This window comes from Salvelinus namaycush, chromosome 23 (assembly GCF_016432855.1).
Source record: "Salvelinus namaycush isolate Seneca chromosome 23, SaNama_1.0, whole genome shotgun sequence".
Lineage (NCBI taxonomy): Eukaryota > Metazoa > Chordata > Actinopteri > Salmoniformes > Salmonidae > Salvelinus > Salvelinus namaycush.
Window position 1 is genome coordinate 35,034,062 of NC_052329.1, and position 20,611 is coordinate 35,054,672.

General features: G+C 43.8%; 1 protein-coding gene across 1 annotated transcript in view; it reads left to right on the plus strand.

Moving 5' to 3' along the window:
• Positions 1–2,345: 2,345 nt before the first annotated feature.
• LOC120018364 (serine/arginine repetitive matrix protein 2-like) overlaps positions 2,346–20,611 on the plus strand; it is a 62,092-nt gene continuing 43,826 nt past the window's right edge. The window contains exon 1 of the mRNA XM_038961525.1: positions 2,346–2,809. The gene's annotated coding sequence lies outside the window, so the exon portion shown is untranslated. The remainder of the gene's footprint in view (positions 2,810–20,611) is intronic.

Sequence of the window (20,611 nt, forward strand, 5' to 3'; positions counted from 1 at the left end):
ACAATCGTCTTTAGGTGAAAGAGAGGACCAAGGCGCAGCGTGATATAAATACATCTTCTTTTTAATAGAAGAAACGAACACTAATACAAACTAGACAAAACAACCGTGACGCTAACAAACGAAAGTGCAGACACAAGCAACTAACGTCAAGACATAGACAATTACCCACAACCTACCTAATGCCTATGGCTGCCTAAATATGGCTCTCAATCAGAGACAACGATAGACAGCTGTCTCTAATTGAGAACCAATCCAGGCAACCATAGACTTACATAAACACCTACACTGAACACAACCCCATGAACTCTACCAAAACCCCCTAGACCAGGGGTGTCAAACTCATTCCACGGAGGGCCGAGTGTCTGCAGGTTTTTGGTTTTTCCTTTCAATAAAGCCCTAGACAACCAGGTGTGGGGAGTTCCTAACTAATTAGTGATGTTAATTCATCAATCAAGTACAAGGGAGGAGCGAAAACCCGCAGACACTCGGCCCTCCGTGGAATGAGTTTGACACCTGTGCCCTAGACAATACAAACACCCTAGACTAGACAAAAACACACAAACATCCCCCAAGTCACACCCTGACCTAACTAAAATAATAAAGAAAACAAAGATAACTAAGGCCAGGGCGTGACACTAAGGTCAGGGCGTGACAGGTAGTTAGTCTAGCCAGCCTAAACAACAGTACTTTCTCTCTTTTACAAAACTTTTCTGTCAATATATTATAATAAACCGAATCAGAATTGTTGGTGCAAATGCCAGCTTGCCACACGTTTGCCGGTGGCCCTGCTGTGCTGATCTCTGCAACATGGATAGATAGAAATCACCACATAATGCTACAAATAAAGAAACATATCCTATATGCATGTTCTATTATCTCAACATTTCAAGTTAGTATTTTGACATTTTGAGTTTGTGTCTAAAAATGTCAACTTAATATCGCACATTTTTTGTTAGTATCTGGAAATGTTGAGATAGTATCTGGAAATGTTGAGTTAGTATCTAAAAAAATGTATCTAAAGATTTTTAGATAGTATCTTGACATTTTGAGACAGTATTGATCTATTGATCTTTTTTGTTTTCGCGGGCGGAATGGGCTTCCATAGCCAGGAGTTCTTCCAGGACCTGATTAGAAAAAATAACCTGATTAGAAAACCTCTGTCTATCAGTGTATCAGTGTTCTGTTACTTGTCATGTGTTGCGTTTTATTGTGGACCCCCTGGAAGAGTAGCTGCTGCAAAATCTAACAGCTATCCAATTAAACAAATAAACATATTATATTATAAATAGCCTATTATATTAAAACATTACATTCTAAAAATGTTTCACAGCAGGTTTATTACTATGTGTCACGTTCCGACCATAGTTCTTGTGTGTTGTGCTTGTTTTAGTGTTGGTCAGGACGTGAGCTGGGTGGGCATTCTATGTTGTGTGTCTAGTTTGTCTGTTTCTATGTTTGGCCTAATATGGTTCTCAATCAGAGGCCGATGTTTTGTGTTGTCTCTGATTGGGAATCATATATAGGTGGCTTGTTTTTGTGTTGGGGATTGTGGGTGGTTGTTTCCTGTCTCTGTGTTTTCTCTGCACCAGATAGGGCTGTATCGGTAAGACACGTTTGTTATTTTGTAAGTGTTCACTGTTTAATCGTCATTATTAAATCATGTTGAACATGAGCTACGCTGCGTCTTGGTCCGATCCCTGCTACACCTCCTCTTCAGACGAAGAGGAGGAAGGCTGCCGTTACACTATGTCATACCCTTCAACTAAGGCCCAGAGTTTTACCTGCTTAGGTTAGCCTACCAGATCAGGAAAATCTCTTGGCCACACCACAGAAAAACAATCCCCCCCACCACTACTCTGGGATGCCACCTCTGAAATCGCCACACAAGGTTACAAATTAAGAAACATATCTGTATGATCTACTGACAGAATGTCTACATACTATCTAATACTGTTGACGTAGTACCTAAACATTTAGACTTATGTATCTCGCATTTTCAACTTAGTATCTAAAAATGTTGACTTGCATATCTCAACAATTTGAGATAATATCACAAAATTCTGACACATACATGTCTCCATTTTTTTTGCGGCTGAGTATTTTTCTCCGTTCATACAGGAGTAATAAAGCCCTAGTGCATTCATTTTGTGGGTGGATTGCAGCACCCTCAGCACCCTTAATTACCGCGGCTATGCACACAGGCCTACTGTTAGACACTATAATACTATTAGTGTATGTGTAATGTAGTACTGGTAATCAGAGACGTTCGCGACGCCTTTTCAAGGAGGAAAGAAAAGGAAAACCATATACGTGCATGAGTTTTCAGAGGCGGTGGGAAATCGGACTTGTCCTCGGACTCGGAGCACTTTTATCAAGTGCTGGGTGATTATGTTGAGGAGACCTAGAGCTGCATAGATGTGTCACAATTTCCCAGGATTGTCATACAATTGCGAACATCGATCAGGTGAAGCAGTGATTCAAGCCAAAGGGGATGGTTCCTGGCATCAAGCAACAAGCGAGGCTTGTGCCAAGAAGGGGGAAGACCAAGAATTGAAAGCGGGGTTTAATTTCTCGTTTTTTGGAAGTCTTGTGCGCCGAAGACACCGAAATCAAACTGTTTTCCTGTTCGGGAAAGGCGTTATCCACCCCAAAGCGTCCGGACTGTGTGATACATCAACAACATAGTAGAGTGACAAGGTACAGGTTGAGTCAAAGGAGTTTATCAGAGTGCGGTGGGAAGAGGAACACTGATCAAGACAGCAGCACAGCAGCATAGGTTTTCATGTCTCCTCTCCACACACCTGGAAAGGTAAGTTTATGCTCTCTATAATAATGTATTATTAGATGATAATGCCAAGTGATTTATTTAGTTTCACCTCACTGAATGACAACGTCGCATGATTAACACCCCTGGACAAACCTATCATAAAAACATGTTTGTGTTTTTTGTTTCTCTGTTTTATATACATGTTATTAATAGCTATGTGCATACTCTATCCTCTCAATCTACATACTTTAAGCTATCCTCTCTATCTACATACTTTACGCTATGTAGGCGTATTGTTTCATATTGATAATGGCACGTGTTTGTCTGCCACAAAGTGAATGAGGATAGCCTTTGTATAGTAGATACGACACAGACAGTACAGTATATGTGTTACTGATCATATAAACGATTTACTGGTGTAATAATAACAAACTTTCTGAGCATGTCAAACAAAACGAGTGAATGTGACTGATCATTTGGCGGCCGCGTTGAGTCATTGATAGCATATTCTAATGAGTACGCAGAGACGTGATCAAAAACCCACAGTTGAATCAAAAATGATTTATTTGGCCACAGTAACATTTCTGTAGTTATTCACCATAATCTTCACCACAATTTAAAGTGTTTAATGGAGTATTTCTTTGCCGGTTTTGAAAGCCTGTCCCCGACCCTCTTGCCAAAACCGCACTGTAGCCTACAGTACTGCATGCAAGGGAATGTCCACGATCTCACTCAGAGATGATGAAACAATGTTTTCATTGCAGATTTTTTGGTCTGGTTTCCTGGTGATAGATTAAGCCTATAGTCCTGGACTAAAAAGCATGTTCCTTAAAGTAGCTCAGGAGGGCCCTTCTTGCTCAAACAACATGAAGTTCTCCAGCAAATCAGCTGGAAAGTAATCTATCCAGAGTGGACAAATAAAACATCTCAGTACCCCTTATGATCTTAATTAAAGCCATAAAGATTCTATCAAAATACTAGAGGGGCTGTGTCATACTATAATGGGGCAAAAATGTCAGCCATCCTGTTCAGGGAGAAATCCAAAACCAGTATCATTGCAAATTAATGGCAGTAGAGGCTTTTGTGATGCATTTCCTGCTTTTATTTATGCAGGAAAATAAAAGTAAGGCATGTGATGTATCAGAAATTGTGTGATAGAACTATAGCCAACCTAAAATATTGTCATATAATTATGAATACAGTTTATACCGTTTTTATACAAATGTTCTGTATAAATAGCCTCTAAAATATATACCGTAGCATTGTTGGATACTTGTTTCTGCTTGTCTTGAAGGGCATTCTAGAGCGTGCGTTATTTCCCTATAACAGATGGTATATTAGCACGGTAGAATTCAATGGCTGTAGTTCATTCATACTCTACATGTTCTATGTTAGAGCTGCTTTTGAAAGCAAAAGTCAAATTTAAAACGTTATTGGCATTGTTGAATTCGATTTTCATAATAGTGAGCTAGGACTGATGGTTTAGTTAGCTAAACAATCAAGTCTTTGTTTGTTTACCAAGCCAACTACTGTAGCTATCTAGTAAACTTGCTAGCTACTTCAGTGGGTTTTGAACACATTTCTACCTGTCACGACTTCCGCCGAAGTCGGCTCCTCTCCTTGTTCGGGCGGCGTTCGGCAGTCGACGTCACCGACTTTCTAGCCATCGCCGCTCCATTTTTCATGTATCCATTTGTTTTGTCTTGTTCCCTGCACACCTGGTTTTCATTCCCCAATCAATCTACATGTATTTATTCCTCTGTTCCCCGTCATGTCTTTGTGTAAGATTGTTTGTGTTATGTGTATTTTGTCTATTGGTGTTTTGGTCTATGTTCCGTGTTTTGGACACGTGTTTGTGCTTTTGATATTCTACCGGACTAAAGTGTGCACCTGTTCACTTCACTCTGCTCTCCTGCACCTGACTTTGCCTCCAGTACACATCAAGTGACACTACCGGCAAGTGAACAAATGTCTAGCGGCAAATGTGTTAAATTATAGCAATGGTATAAAAGGGATAATCAACTTAGCGTTCTATGCGTTCTCTGGAAAATAATGCAACTCTTTGGAAGGTTAGTTCCACTCCGCTAGCAAGTCCTTGAACACACCTTCCACGTCGTTCATTATTTTCCATAGAGCTAGCCCCTCGTTGATTATCCCTTACGTAAACAGACCATAAATGTCTCAAATGTTGTTTTATTGGAAAGCTGTGAGTCCTATTATATGATACAATATCACTACTTGTTACATTTACGACTTGTCTAAGTCCTCAACTGAATTGAGTCAGTGTATGGCTGTGGAGATTGACTGCATTGTTTAAATAGAATGTTGTCATATTGGCAGTTAATTTGAAAAATGTATCATTCGTCTGAAACTGTCAGTCTAGCTAACACACATACAGTGCGGACATTTTATTCACATTCATTGTTTTACACAATATCTTATAGCAGCACTGGCAAATCACAGTTGACCAACTCCCTGACCAACATGGCTGACCTTTGGACCGTCATAAGAAGGTTCATGGCCATTCTACTATTCTAATTCCTAATTTTATAATTGAGCACCCCTCCCCATTCCCTCTCTTGGCCCTTGACAGCATATTAGTCATGGGAGAGTTCATGGCAGAAAAAGAGAGTGAGGATTGTATTTGTGTAGTAATAGTTTAATCTGAAACAATCACAGTCATCCCTGGGTATATTTACAGTTGAAGTCGGAAGTTTACATACACTTTAGCCAAATATACTTAAACTTTTCACAATTCCTGACATTTAATCCTAGATATAATTCCCTGTTTTAGGTCAGTTAGGATCACCACTTTATTTCAAGAATGTGAAATGTCAGAATAATAGTAGAGAGAATGATTTATTTCAGCTTTTATTTCTTTCATCACATTCCCAGTGGGTCATGAGTTTACATACACTCAATTAGTATTTGGTAGCATTGCCTTTAAATTGTTTAACTTGGGTCAAACATTTCGGGTAGCCTTCCACAAGCTTACCACAATAAATTGGGTGAATGTTGGCCCATTCCTCCTGATAGAGCTGGTGTAACTGAGTCAGGTTTGTAGGCCTCCTTGCTCGCACACGCTTTTTCAGTTCTGCCCACAAATTTTCTATAGGATTGAGGTCAGGGCTTTGTGATGGTCACTCCAATACCTTGACTGTTGTCCCTTAAGGCATTTGCCACAACTTTGGAGGTATGCTTGGGGTCATTGTCCATTTGGAAGAACCATTTGCAACCAAGGTTTGACTTCCTGACTGACTGATGTCTTGAGATGTTGCTTCAATATATCCACATAATTTTCCTGCCTCATGATGCCATCTAGTTTGTGAAGTGCACCAGTCCCTCCTGCAGCAAAGCACCCCCATAACTTGATGCTGCCACCCCCGTGCTTCACGGTTGGGATGGTGTTCTTCGGCTTGCAAGCCTCCCCCTTTTTCCTCCAAACATAACGATGGCCATTATGGCCAAACAGTTCTATTTTTGTTTCATCAGACCAGAGGATATTTCTCCAAAATGTATTATCTTTGTCCCCATATGCAATTGAAAACCGTAGTCTGGCTTTTTTTATGGCGGTTTTGGAGCAGTGGCTTCTTCCTTGCTGAGCGGCCTTTCAGGTTATGTCGATATAGGACTTGTTTTACTGTGGATATAGATACTTTTGTACCTGTTTCCTCCAGCATCTTCACAAGGTCCTTTGCTGCTGTTCTGGGATTGATTTGCACTTTTCGCTCACCAAAGTACATTCATCTCTAGGAGACAGAACGCGTCTCCTTCCTGAGCAGTATGACGGCTGCGTGGTCCCATGGTGTTTATACTTGCGTACTTTTGTTTGTACAGATGAACGTGGTACCTTCAGCCGTTTGGAAATTGCTCCCAATGATGAACCAGACTTGTGGAGGTCTACAATTTTTTTTTCTGAGGTCTTGGCTGATTTCTTTTGATTGTCCCATGATGTCAAGCAAAGAGGCACTGAGTTTGAAGGTAGGCCTTGAAATACATCCACAGGTACACTTCCAATTGACTCCAATTATGTCAATTAGCCCATCAGAAGCTTCTAAAGCCATGACATCATTTTCTGGAATTTTTCAAGCTGTTTAAAGGCACAGTCAACTTAGTGTATGTAAACTTCTGACCCACTGGAATTGTGATGCAGAGCTTTATAAGTGAAATAATCTGTCTGTAAACAATTGTTGGAAAAATGACTTGTGTCATGCACAAAGTAGATATCCTAACCAACTTGCCAAAACTATAGTTTGTTAACAAGAAATTTGTGGAGTGGTTGAAAAACGAGTTTTAATGACTCCAACCTAAGTGTATGTAAACTTCTGACTTCAACTGTATAGTCAAGGTGGATGACTTAATATCAGCCAGGTCTTTAGCAGGGATCAACTGGTTGGAGCTATTTTCAAAGAACATCCCTCCTTCAATGTCACTCACTGCCAATATAAACGGGCAAGATTTCCCCTGCGAACATGTTGTGTGCATATGCACCTAGTCAATAGCAAACACAGATTATTCACTGGCATTGAACTGAACTGAAATATAGTTCCTTGTCTTCTTTGACAAGCCTTCTGAAGATCTTCGTTGGACAATTTCCAAACGCGTGATTCATCATTATTTTCTCGTCCAGCACAGTCCGGACTTACTAGACAAGCATTTGAGTGTTGGCAAACACTTGACAGGCAAGGCCTTTGGTGTGGCAATCTTAATAATTCCTCTCTCATAGCAAAACATCTATGAAAACACGCAGTGAACTGTGTCTTACTTATTTTGAACATGGCCATGTCGCGCGATCGTATACATCATCTTGGGAGCTGGGCTGAAGTCGGAGTCTTGTGGGAGAAAGGGTATTGTTTAGCTATTTGGACCATATCAAAGGGAATAATGGGAATAGGAATTGGTCATGGAATCTGAACGGAGCAACAGGAAGTGTCCCAAACCCTCCCTCTCTGCCCTGAGTTTTCAGGCCCCTGCAATCTGGAGCTTACATGCAGATAAGTCCTGTTTGCTTTGAAAGCTGGCATTCCGTTCCTTCCTCAGCCCAGTTCCAGCCTTTTTGAAATAGAAAACAGCCCCCTCTCTTTCAGCAACTTGTCCTGTCTTCGTTCCCCCTAACCCCCTAACTTCAGGAGTGTGAGCCCCCTTCCCCCAAATGCTCAGAGGGAATAGACGTAATCCCCATATCCTTCTGGAGCACAGGTCTCCAGCTCCAGGAATTTGGACGAGTTTGGACTGATGAGCTTCCCAGCTCTGTGCAACTGGGTCCCCCAGCAGAAGCAAAGAGACAGCCTGCAAATACCAGCAATGCACATCTGATTATTCAGCACAGTCAGAAACCTGCACACAACAATGTACTCTTAGTTTGGCCTCTAGGTTTTTATAAACTCAGTGATGTATGGAAACAGACGTATGTCTTATTGGTCTATGTGGGTTTGCCTGCATATGATGAAAGTATATGTTTTGAATGGCAAGATATGGTGATCTGTATTTTGGTCTTATGTACGTTGAAGCAGACACACACGGCTCTGATTTGACGGTCACTTTTTAGGACTCTCTACATCCTAAATTAACAATAATTGTAGAGCATTTGGCTGGGAAAGACAAAGAACTACCATATTCCTCTGAGATAAGCAGCCTCTACGCTGCTCAGAATTTAGCGGCGACAGTGAGAGAACGGGATACCGCAATATTACGGACCTCACAGCTCACTTAGTGGCTGGCCTGTGGAGGAACAAGACCCTGGAAGCATTTCAAAGGGCTGTCAGGTTTGAAGATGTCACGAGGAAAAGAGACAAGAGAGGAAAAGAGAGAGGGTAGAAAGAGACCTTTTTTTCCTCTCCTCTTTCTCCTCTCCTCTCCTTTTTCTCCTCTCCTCTTTCTCCTCTTTCTCCTCTCCTCTTTCTCCTCTATCTCCCTCCTCCCCTCTTTCTCCTCTTTCTCTTTCTCCTCTCCTCTTTCTCCTCTCCTCTCCTCTTTCTCCTCTTGTCTTTCTCCTCTCTTCTCCTTTTTCTCCTCTCCTCTTTCTCCTCTCCTCTCCTTTTTCTCCTCTCCTCTTTCTCCTCTCCTCTCCTCTCCTCTTTCTCCTCTCCTCTTTCTCCTCTCTACTCTTTCTCTCCTCGTTCTCCTCTCCTTGTTTTCCTCTCCTCTTTCCCCTCTCCTCTTTCTCCTCTTTCTCCTCTTACTCTTTCTCCCCTCGTCTTTCTCCTCTCCTCTTTCTCCTCTCCTCTTTCTCCTCTCCTCTTTCTCCTTTCGTCTTTCCCCTCTCCTCTTTCTCCTCTCCTCCTTCTCCTCTCCTTTTTCTCCTCTCCTCTTTCTCCTTTCCTCCTCTTTCTCCTCTCCTCTTTCTCCTTTCGTCTTTCCCCCTCTCCTCTTTCTCCTCTCCTCTTTCTCTTTCTCCTCTCCTCTTTCTCCTCTCCTCTCCTCTTTTCCCTCTCCCCTTTTTCCTCTTTCTCCTCTCCTCTCCTCTCCTCTCCTCTTTATCCTCTTTCTCCTCCTCTTTCTCCTCCTCTTTCTCCTCTCTTCTTTCTCCTCTCCTCTTTCTCCTCTCCTCTTTCTCCTCTTTCTCTTCTCGTCTTTCTCCTCTCCTCTTTCTCCTCTCCTCTTTCTCCTCTCCTCTTTCTCCTCTCCTCTTTCTCCTCTCCTCTTTCCTCTCCTCTTTCTCCTCTCCTCTTTCCCCTCCCTCTCCTCTCCTCTTTCTCCGCTTTCTCCTCTCGTCTCCTCTTTCTCCTCTCCTCTTTCTCTTTCTCCTCTCCTCTTTCTCCTCCCCTCTCCTCTCCTCTCCTCTTTCTCCTCTCCTCTCCTCTTATGTTGGGGAGCCCTTTGGTTTTCCTTAAGGCAGCTGGGATTTTATTCCCACGTGCCGGTGTGTATATTGTGTGTGTGTGGTTATGTGATTTTATTCCCATGTGCCGGTGTGTATATTGTGGTTGTGTGTGGCTGTGAATGTGTTCATTTGTCTGTCAGGTGACTCAGGACCACACTGTCTCTTGGGAAGGTTTTCCATGAGTCATCAATCCCACCTCTCCCTCTCACGGCACACACACATCAAATCAAATCAAATCAAGTTTATTTTATATAGCCCTTCGTACATCAGCTAATATCTCGAAGTGCTGTACAGAAACCCAGCCTAAAACCCCAAACAGCAAGCAATGCAGGTGTAGAAGCACGGCGGCTAGGAAAAACTCCCTAGAAAGGCCAAAACCTAGGAAGAAACCTAGAGAGGAACCAGGCTATGAGGGGTGGCCAGTTCTCTTCTGGCTGTGCCGGGTGGAGATTATAACAGAACATGGCCAAGATGTTCAAATGTTCATAAATTACCAGCATGGTCAAATAATAATCAGGAGTAAATGTCAGTTGGCTTTTCATAGCCGATCATTAAGAGTATCTCTACCGCTCCTGCGGTCTCTAGAGAGTTGAAAACAGCAGGTCTGGGACAGGTAGCACGTCCGGTGGACAGGTCAGGGTTCCATAGCCGCAGGCAGAACAGTTGAAACTGGAACAGCAGCAAGGCCAGGTGGACTGGGGACAGCAAGGAGTCATCATGCCCGGTAGTCCTGACGCATGGTCCTAGGGCTCAGGTCCTCCGAGAGAGAGAAAGAAAGAGAGAAGGAGAGAATTAGAGAGAGCATACTTAAATTCACACAGGACACCGGATAAGACAGAAGTACTCCAGATATAACCAACTGACCCTAGCCCCCTGACACATAAACTACTGCAGCATAAATACTGGAGGCTGAGACAGGAGGGGTCAGGAGACAATGTGGCCCCATCCGATGATACCCCCGGACAGGGCCAAACAGGAAGGATATAACCCCACCCACTTTGCCAAAGCACAGCCCCCACACCACTAGAGGGATATCTTCAACCACCAACTTACCATCCTGAGACAAGGCCGAGTATAGCCCACAAAGATCTCCACCACAGCACAAACCAAGGGGGGGCGCCAACCCAGACAGGAAGATCACGTCAGTAACTCAACCCACTCAAGTGACGCACCCCTCCTAGGGACGGCATGAAAGAGCACCGGTAAGCCAGTGACTCAGCCCCTGTAATAGGGTTAGAGGCAGAGAATCCCAGTGGAGAGAGGGGAACCGGCCAGGCAGAGACAGCAAGGGCGGTTCGTTGCTCCAGAGCCTTTCCGTTCACGTTCACACTCCTGGGCCAGACTACACTCAATCATATGACCTACTGAAGAGATAAGTCTTCAGTAAAGACTTAAAGGTTGAGACCGAGTCTGCGTCTCTCACATGGGTAGGCAGACTATTCCATAAAAATGGAGATCTATAGGAGAAAGCCCTGCCTCCAGCTGTTTGCGTAGAAATTCTAGGGACAATTAGGAGGCCTGCGTCTTGTGACCGTAGCGTACGTGTAGGTATGTACGGCAGGACCAACTCGGAAAGATAGGTAGGAGCAAGCCCATGTAACGCTTTATAGGTTAACAGTAAAACTTTGAAATCAGCCCTTGCCTTAACAGGAAGCCAGTGTAGGGAAGCTAGCACTGGAGTAATATGATCAAATTTCTTGGTTCTAGTCAGGATTCTAGCAGCCGTATTTAGCACTAACTGAAGTTTATTTAGTGCTTTATCCGGGTAGCCGGAAAGTAGAGCATTGCAGTAGTCTAACCTAGAAGTAACAAAAGCATGGATTAATTTTTCTGCGTCATTTTGCACAGAAAATTTCAGATTTTTGCAATGTTACGTAGATGGAAAAAAGCTGTCCTTGAAACAGTCTTGATATGTTCGTCAAAAGAGAGATCAGGGTCCAGAGTAACGCCGAGGTCCTTCACAGTTTTATTTGAGACGACTTTACAACCATCAAGATTAATTGTCAGATTTAACAGAATATCTCTTTGTTTCTTGGGACCTAGAACAAGCATCTCTGTTTTGTCCGAGTTTAAAAGTAGAACGTTTTCAGCCATCCACTTCCTTATGTCTGAAACACAGGCTTCTAGCGAGGGCAATTTTGGGGCTTCACCATGTTTCATTGAAATGTACAGCTGTGTGTCATCCGCATAGCAGTGAAAGTTAACATTATGTTTTCGAATGACATCCCCAAGAGGTAAAATATATAGTGAAAACAATAGTGGTCCTAAAATGGAACCTTGAGGAACACCGAAATGTACAGTTGATTTGTCAAACCATTCACAGAGACAAACTGATATATTTCCGACAGATAAGATCTAAACCAGGCCAGAACTTGTCCGTGTAGACCAATCTGGGTTTCCAGTCTCTCCAAAAGAATGTGGTGATCGATGGTATCAAAGGCAGCACTAAGGTCTAGTAGCACGAGGACAGATGCAGAGCCTCGGTCTGACGCCATTAAAAGGTCATTTACCACCTTCACAAGTGCAGTCTCAGTGCTATGATGGGGTCTAAAACCAGACTGAAGCATTTCGTATACATTGTTTGTCTTCAGGAAGGCAGTGAGTTGCTGTGCAACAGCTTTTTCAAAAAAAATTGAGAGGAATGGAAGATTCGATATAGGCCGATAGTTTTTTATATTTTCTGGGTCAAGGTTTGGCTTTTTCAAGAGAGGCTTTATTACTGCCACTTTTAGTGAGTTTGGTACACATCCGGTGGATAGAGAGCCGTTTATTATGTTCAACATAGGAGGGCCAAGCACATGAAGCAGCTCTTTCAGTAGTTTAGTTGGAATAGGATCCAGTATGCAGCTTGAAGGTTTAGAGGCCATGATTATTTTCATCATTGTGTCAAGAGATATAGTACTAAAACACTTAAGTGTCTCTCTTGATCCTAGGTCCTGGCACAGTTGTGCAGACTCAGGACAGCTAAGCTTTGGAGGAATACGCAGATTTAAAGAGGAGTCCGTAATTTGCTTTCTAATGATCATAATCTTTTCCTCAAAGAAGTTCATGAATTTATTACTGCTGAAGTGAAAGCCATCCTCACTTGGGGAATGCTGCTTTTTAGTTAGCTTTGCAACAGTATCAAAAATAAATTTTGGATTGTTCTTATTTTCCTCAATTAAGTTGGAAAAGTAGGATGAAAGTAAAGTAGGATGACATAAATGTCTCCTCCCCCGGGTCCATGGCCCCCACTCTTTTCTTGCGACCCCTTCATTGTAAATACCCCGTCTCCCCATCCTCACTCCTCCAATTTACATCCCCATCTCTTTCCCAATACCTCTTCAGCTCTTTCTCTCCCAACGTCTCTCCCTCCCTGGCTCCATGCACTGTGTATGACACCTTTCTGCCTTTCCTGGCACCTCTGTGCCCATTAACCCCCCCCCCCCCCCCCACACACAATACAGTACAAAGACAGCAGACTGTGTTGTCACCCCCTACAGTACAGTACAACACCACACAGACAGACTTATTCTCTTATATAGTACGTCTCAGCATCTATAATTAGTCCCGTACATGCACGAAGAGAAATGGAATTTCCCTCCTGGCACGCTGTTTGACTGCCTCGTGGATCCCAGTGCCTCCCGCATTGCCTTTCCTTATGGCCCCATTCTTTACTACAGCCGATGACACTTTTATAGAGCTCCAGAAAGTTTGGATGTTACAGCTTTACCGGGCCAATTTGATGGATTTTCTTCTCCCCTTAAGTTCTCTAGGGGATTGATGGCCAGAAAGGAGCAGAACACAGGATAATTCTAGTCTTTTGTCTCTGATTGCTGACATCACAAGGTTGATGTCAACTACCCCATCCATGCCGGGTAGTGTCCCTGTTACACCAACTTTTCCCTGGTGGCATCGCCACATTGTTTACTTGGTAATTGCTCACATGTAGCACGTTACTGAAGAACACAGCTGTTATTTTGATGGAGCGGCTGCTTAACGTAGTTAACCAGAATTGCAACTTCTCCGTTTTGGACAGAGTGCCCTCTGAGAGTTGTGGTTGGGCGTGAAATAAATAAACAGCATAATTTCATAAAACGGGCCTACATAGGCCAACAGATGTTGACCCTAAGTCAACCCGGCTCAAAACAGAAAGCCTGTCCATCACACCCAATTGAAAATCTTCTCAAATCACATTTAGTGTTCGTCGTTGGCCACAGCAGCACGACTGTGTCCGTCTGCTTCAAATAACTTCCGATGACCAGTCCAGATCATAAATAAAGTGTCTGCTATGAAATGGCACATATTACACCTATATATTTCGCTAACATTTAAATCAATGAGCTTTTAACCCTTGCTCCTCCGAACCACTGAGTCTACTGTAATTCACCATGACTCAACAAAACTCAATTTATTATCCGCTCCTGGTCAGCTGACTCGACAGAAGAATATTGTCTCTGACTAGAATTCTGAGGGTCATATTAATTTAGCGGTTGAGACGACTGAGTGTTCAGCTCATTAATTGAGCGCCGAGATAACAAAGAACAACTGTTGCACGGCAGAACCATGAGCGAACAGAGACAACGTACCGTGTGCCCTACATACAGTCGCTTATACTCCACCACTGGACCGGTCTCTTTAGACAACCACCCTTACCTCTCTTGACCAAACACTTTCAGTTTATTCTATGTGCCTGTGTGTATATTTCTGGGGGACTGTATGAGTTTGTCTATGTGTGTTAGTGTGTGTTCCACATGCCCGTGCCGTCCCCCTACCCAGCGTTTTCCATTAGGATCGTGGGCTTGTCCAGCCCTCCCTCCCTGCTCCCTCCCTGACACAGAAGAAGCCCTTTGTTGTCTGAGAGAATAAGGAGGTGGCAGGAGAGAAGAGTCTGGGCTGTGGCCCACTATGGGCTGCTGGGCCTCTCTGATCCAGGGGGAACATGGACTCAGCTGGTCCTCTGACAATGGCCGCTGCCCGCTCTGCCTCTGGATGGACAATGGAGCGGCCTCTCTGTCGCTGATGCGCGCCCCCGTTGTTGTGGTCCCTAGCGGTCATCGTCCCTCTCTCTCCCTCTGTATTTATTTGTGTTTTTGTAGCCCCCCCATCCCCCTTGCCTCCAAAACTGACCCCATCTGTGACCCTGTCAACTGTTGAACATCCCAAGGTTGCCCCCCCTCTTCCTCCCTCCCCACACGCATACTGTGTGTTCAAGAGTACAGTGTGTGCGTGTGTGCGTTCAATTGTTCAGTAGGTTGACCGTTTCCCTCGTCACATCCTTGACACAGATTCCAGGGACGTTTGATGAGGTCATAAACACTGCGCTGTGAATTTGCGCTGTGAATTTGCGCTGTGAATTTGCTTATCTAAAACAACAATCTCACAAATCCAATGTTACCTAGTGATTTTCCCAGGATCACTTTGTGTGTTTTTGGGATTGTGACATCAGTTATCTCAAGTTAGTAGAGCTATAAGCTGTCAGCTCAGATGGTAGAGCTGAGGAACCTATGGCAGTGGGTGGAGATTTACAACAGTTCAATTGTTGTATTATTGTTTCTAGTAAATTTAGCTAGCTAGCTTTCTGGATAGCCAATAATTGTTTGGAATCCTATCTTGCGTCATGCCTATAATTTTGAGATAGGACATAACGGCCAGCCAGATGGGACCAGTCGGCTGGAATTGTTAATAGGAATCAACTATAACGGCTCGACTGATGTCTGCATGGTTCTGTGGATTGGATCTATGTGTCAGGTTTCAGGTAAGACCCAAGTGCGGACTGTGTTGAAGTAACAATGTTTATTGTAACAACAGGGGCAGGCAAACGACAGGTCAAAGCAGGCAGGGGTCGATAATGCAGAGAAGTGGCAAAGGTACAGGACGGCAGGCAGTCTCATTGGCTGGCAGAGTGGTCAGGCAGGCGGGCTCAGAGTCAGGACAGGCAAGGGTCAAAACCAAGAGTACAAGAAAAAGAGAGACTGGGGAAAAACAGGAGCTGAGAAAACGCTGGTTGACTTGAACAAACAAGACGAACTGGCACAGACAGACAGAAAACACAGGTATAAATAACCAGGGGATAAGTGGGGAAGATGGGCGACACATGGAGGGGGGTGGGGACAAGCATAAGGACAGGTAAAACAGATCAGGGCATGACACTATGAGTTCAACAGCATAAGAGACACTTGATCAATGAGTTCAACAGCATAACAGACACTTGATCAATCAATCAATCAAATGTATTTATAAAGCCCTTCTTACATCAGCTGATGTCACAAAGTGCTGTACAGAAACCCAGCCTAAAACCCCAAACAGCAAGCAATGCAGGTGTAGAAGCAATGCAGGTGTAGAAGCACGATGGCTCGGAAAAACTCCCTAAAAAGGCCGGAACCTAGGAAGAAACCTAGAGAGGAACCAGGCTATGAGGGGTGGCCAGTCCTCTTCTGGCTGTGCCGGGTGGAGATTATAACAGAACATGGCCAAGTTGTTCAAATGTTCATAGATGACCAGCAGGGTCAAATGATAATAATCACAGTGGTTGTATAGGGTGCAACAGGTCAGCACCTCAGGAGTAAATGTCAGTTGGCTTTTCATAGCCGATCAATGAGTTCAACAGCATAACAGACACTTGATCAATGAGTTCAACAGCGCAACAGACACTTGCATTAGAATAACAAAGAGCATGATAGTTAAGCTGACTGCAGAAAATGAACTTTAGAGGGGATGCCTGGAATTAGAACACAGTCATTTGTACTGGATTTTACGCGTATGATTAGACTCGTGGTGGTTTTGATTAGAGTCATATAAACGTTTGTTTAACTAGGAATAGAGCTTTATCTAGTATGGCCTTAATGAGCCGCATTATGGTTTTGTTTCGAGTAACTGTTTTATGGAAAAGGAACACATCCGTTACTTAAACTGTACATCCCTAAAGAAAAGTACAGGCCTGAACTAAGTTAAAAAATATACAACTCAAGGCTGTAGTCAGTGAAAAATGCACATCTAGTGCAATTTTATTTCGCTAACACAAACAGGCATAGAGTGACACAGTTACACATACACTGACACAATCACACACAGCCACACAGAGCACACACAGAGCACACACAGAGCACACACAGATGCATGCCCATGCCCATGCGCACACACACATGCACATACACACACGCTCTGAAGCAGCTGTTCTGTCCCGTAGCTGTGTTCTGTCAGCGCGGAGGTTGGTTTCTATCCGTCGGCCGTGTCAGATAGCATAGCTGAGCTGAAAGAGCTCTCGGATGCACCTGGAGCAGCGGCATGAGAGATGCGACCGAAATGTGCCTCTCACGGGCTATCCTTCATAATGATGTACCAGGAACATTGTAGAGTGCTCAGAGAACATTACAGTACACAGGGTTGTACAAGGGGGCTTGGGGGTGGCTGCTATGCTTCACGCTTCAGCAAAGTCCCTCTAACCTCACTGTAACCTCAGAGTTAACCAGATGTTGCCCCCCCCACAGACAAACACTATTAGAAACTACACTTAGGAGGTTTTGTGGGGGAAGCAAAGTTAATTCTTACCACAATTCAGGAATTTCCCAGCAAACAAGCGGTGGAGCCAAGAAAATGTATATGGGGTAGACCCACAGGGCCGAGTGGTGTTGTGAAGTATTCTGAAGGATTCATCGTAGTGCTTACAGGAAGAGACGTGGCTTTTAATTAGGTAATACAGTACTGTAAACAGGCCCTGGAAATGAAATGGGGGAGTTATGGTGAGATATGTTTTTGAGGACATGGCTTGGAATAGCTCCAGGACAATTTCTTAATTTCTTATGGTTGCAAAAAGTCCAGAACAGATCATTGAACTTGGCTAATGAAGTAACGTTTGATTTCCATCGCAGACATGAACCATTATGATAGATGGAGAGAGGCCTATGTGGCCTGCGTCATGCCAACACAAACACAAAGACACAGTTCTTTGTTCCCAATATTGAGGCTTTCAATTTGAACTCCTACACAACCCACAGAAAGGTCTTCAGTTGGAGGACAATGACAGATTAGAGGGATTGCTTCATTCCCAGTAGATGAAGCCCTTTCCTTGCTCTGTCATGCTGTGGAATTCTTGGCAAAACAAGCAAGTTAGAAGAGTTCAAACAGAAATGTCAAATTTCGGTGTCAAGAACATTTCCCTCCGATACTGGACTTGGACTACCCAATTCGCTGCCACTCGCCGTACTTCCTCAATGATGTTTCGGCTGTGGAGAAAGTGACGGCCGGGGCAGGTGCCGAGGAAGCCAGGGCCCTGTCTCCCGGACATAAACTAACACCTCACATCTACTGTAACATGAAGCTCTGAACCTTCCATTGTCCCAGTCTGTAATCCCCAGATATTTTAGGATGACTTCCATCATTCCTGTTCCCAACAACTCTAAAGCTTCAAGCCACAGTGACTAATGCCCTGTGCTCACATCTGCAATCATGAAGTGCTTTGAAAGGCTGGTTATGGCACACATCAACTCTAGCTCAGCGTTTAACACCATTGTTCCCTCCAAGCTCGTCACCAAGCTTAGGACCCTGAGAGTGAACACCTCTCTCCGCAACTGGATCCTGGACTTCCTGACGGGCTGACCCCAGGTAGTGAGGCTAGGCAACATCACCTCCGCCACGCTGACCCTCTACATGGGGGCCCTACAGGGGTGTATCTTTCAGTGGCGGTCAGTGCTCTCTAAGATGAGGGAGGACAATTTATTTTTCATGAGCATGACCTTATTTCTATTACAGCATATTGGACGACTCTCATCCAAAATGCAGGTATGTTTACCCCCTGATCACGTGTAAACACAGTTCACCCTCATAACAGTTCCTTCTCTTCCCTTCGCTTGTGGTCTTCAATGCACAACACATCAGCTGTATGTGACCAGGCGAAAAAACCTTTCCAAGCCAAACCATATCATAACCGCTACACACAGCCTACATCGTTGTCACCATATTAGCTAAAGTAACATCATAGTCAGCACAGCTAATAGAACTAAAGTGTTAGTAAACCTGCTACAATCATGCAATAACTTTAGTATACAGTCAGTAAGCAGTTACACCGGTGGGCCACGGTGGCAATAAATTAGTAATACCAAAAGCTTACCTTGACTTGGAAGAGTTCCAGTGTTGTTGGAAAGTCATAGCCAGCTAGCTAGCATAGCATCCCTCTGTTTCATTGGGCTAAACTAGCTAGCTGCATTTGCTAGCTAAGAAAGTGAAAATGAAAGTGAAAAAACATGACAATCTCTCTCTCTCTCTCTCTATTTCTCTCTTGCTTCTCCTTCATTTTGGAAGAAATACATTTCTTCTAAACTGTTCAACTATTGTCTTTCTCTCTCTTTGAGTCAACTACTCACCACATTTTATACAATGCAGTGCTAGCTAGCTGTAGGTTATGCTTTCAGTACTAGATTCATTCTCTGATCCTTTGATTGGGTGGACAACATGTCATTTCAGGCTGCAAGAGCTCTGATATGTTGAAGGACGTCCTCCGGAAGTTGTCATAATTATTGTGTAAGTCTATGGAAGGGGCTGAGAACCATGATCCTCCTAGGCTTTGCACTGAAGTCAATTTACCCAGAGAAGGACGGAAGCTAGCTGTCCTCCGGATCCTCACTACTCTGGACGGTTCTGACTTAGAATATGTGGACAACTACAAATACCTAGGTGTCTGGTTAGACTGTAAACTCTCCTTCCAGACTCACATTAAGCATCTCCAATCCAAAATCAAATCTAGAATCGGCTTCCTATTTCGGAACAAAGCATCCTTCACTCATGCTGCCAACCATTGCAGTCTATCACAGTGCCATCCATTTTGTCACCAAAGCCCCATATACTACCCACCACTGCGACCTGTACGGTCTTGTTGACTGGCCCTCGCTTCACAATCGTCGCCAAACCCACTGGCTCCAGGTCATCTACAAGTCTTTGCTAGGTAAAGCCCCGCCTTATCTCAGCTCACTGGTCACGATAACAACACCCACCCGTAGCACGCGCTCCAGCAGGTATATCTCACTGGCCATCCCCAAAGCCAACACCTCCTTTGGCCGTCTTTCCTTCCAGTTCTCTGCTGCCAGTGACTGGAACGAATTGCAAAAATTGCTGAAGCTGGAGACTTATATTTCCCTCACTAACTTTAAACATCAGCTATCTGAGCAGCTAACCGATCGCTGCAGCTGTACATAGTCCATCTGTAAATAGCCCACCCAATCTACCTACCTCATCCCCATATTCTTTTTATTTACTTTTCTGCTCTTTTGCACACCAGTATCACTACTTGCACCTCATCATCTGCTCATCTATCACTCCAGTGTTAATCTGCTAAATTGTAATTACTTCGCTACTATGGCCTATTTATTGCCTTACCTCCTCACGCCATTTGCACACACTGTATATAGACTTTCTTTTTTTTCTATTGTGTTATTGACTATACGCTTGTTTATTCCATGTGTAACTCTGTGTTGTTGTTTGTGTCACACTGCTTTGCTTTATCTTGTCCAGGTCGCAGTTGTAAATGAGAACTTGTTCTCAACCACTTTACCTGGTTAAATCAAGGTGAAATAATAAATAAAAGAAAAAAAGAAAAAACACACACACACACACACACACACACACACACACACACACACACACACACACACTCACCACATACAATCTTAATTTATGCTGCTGCTACTCTGTTTATCATACATCCTGATGTCTAGTCACCTTACCCCTATACATCACTCCAGTCTCCCTGCACATTGTAAATATGGTATAGGAACTGACCCTGTATCATAGCTTCTTACTTTCTTGTGTTCTTCTTATTTCAAATGTTTATTTCTTGTGTGTTTTTGTTCAACCTCACGTTATCTTTAGTGCCACTTTGACATTGTTCACTGCATTGTTGAGTTTAGAGTTTGCAAGAAAGGCATTTCACTGTACTTGTGCACGTGACATTAAAACGTGAACGTCGCTCCGAAAGACTTCCTGTCTGCCAGCGCCACAGCCCTGGTCCCCCTCCTCCAGAGCGCATGCTCAACACACTGCTATAGAAC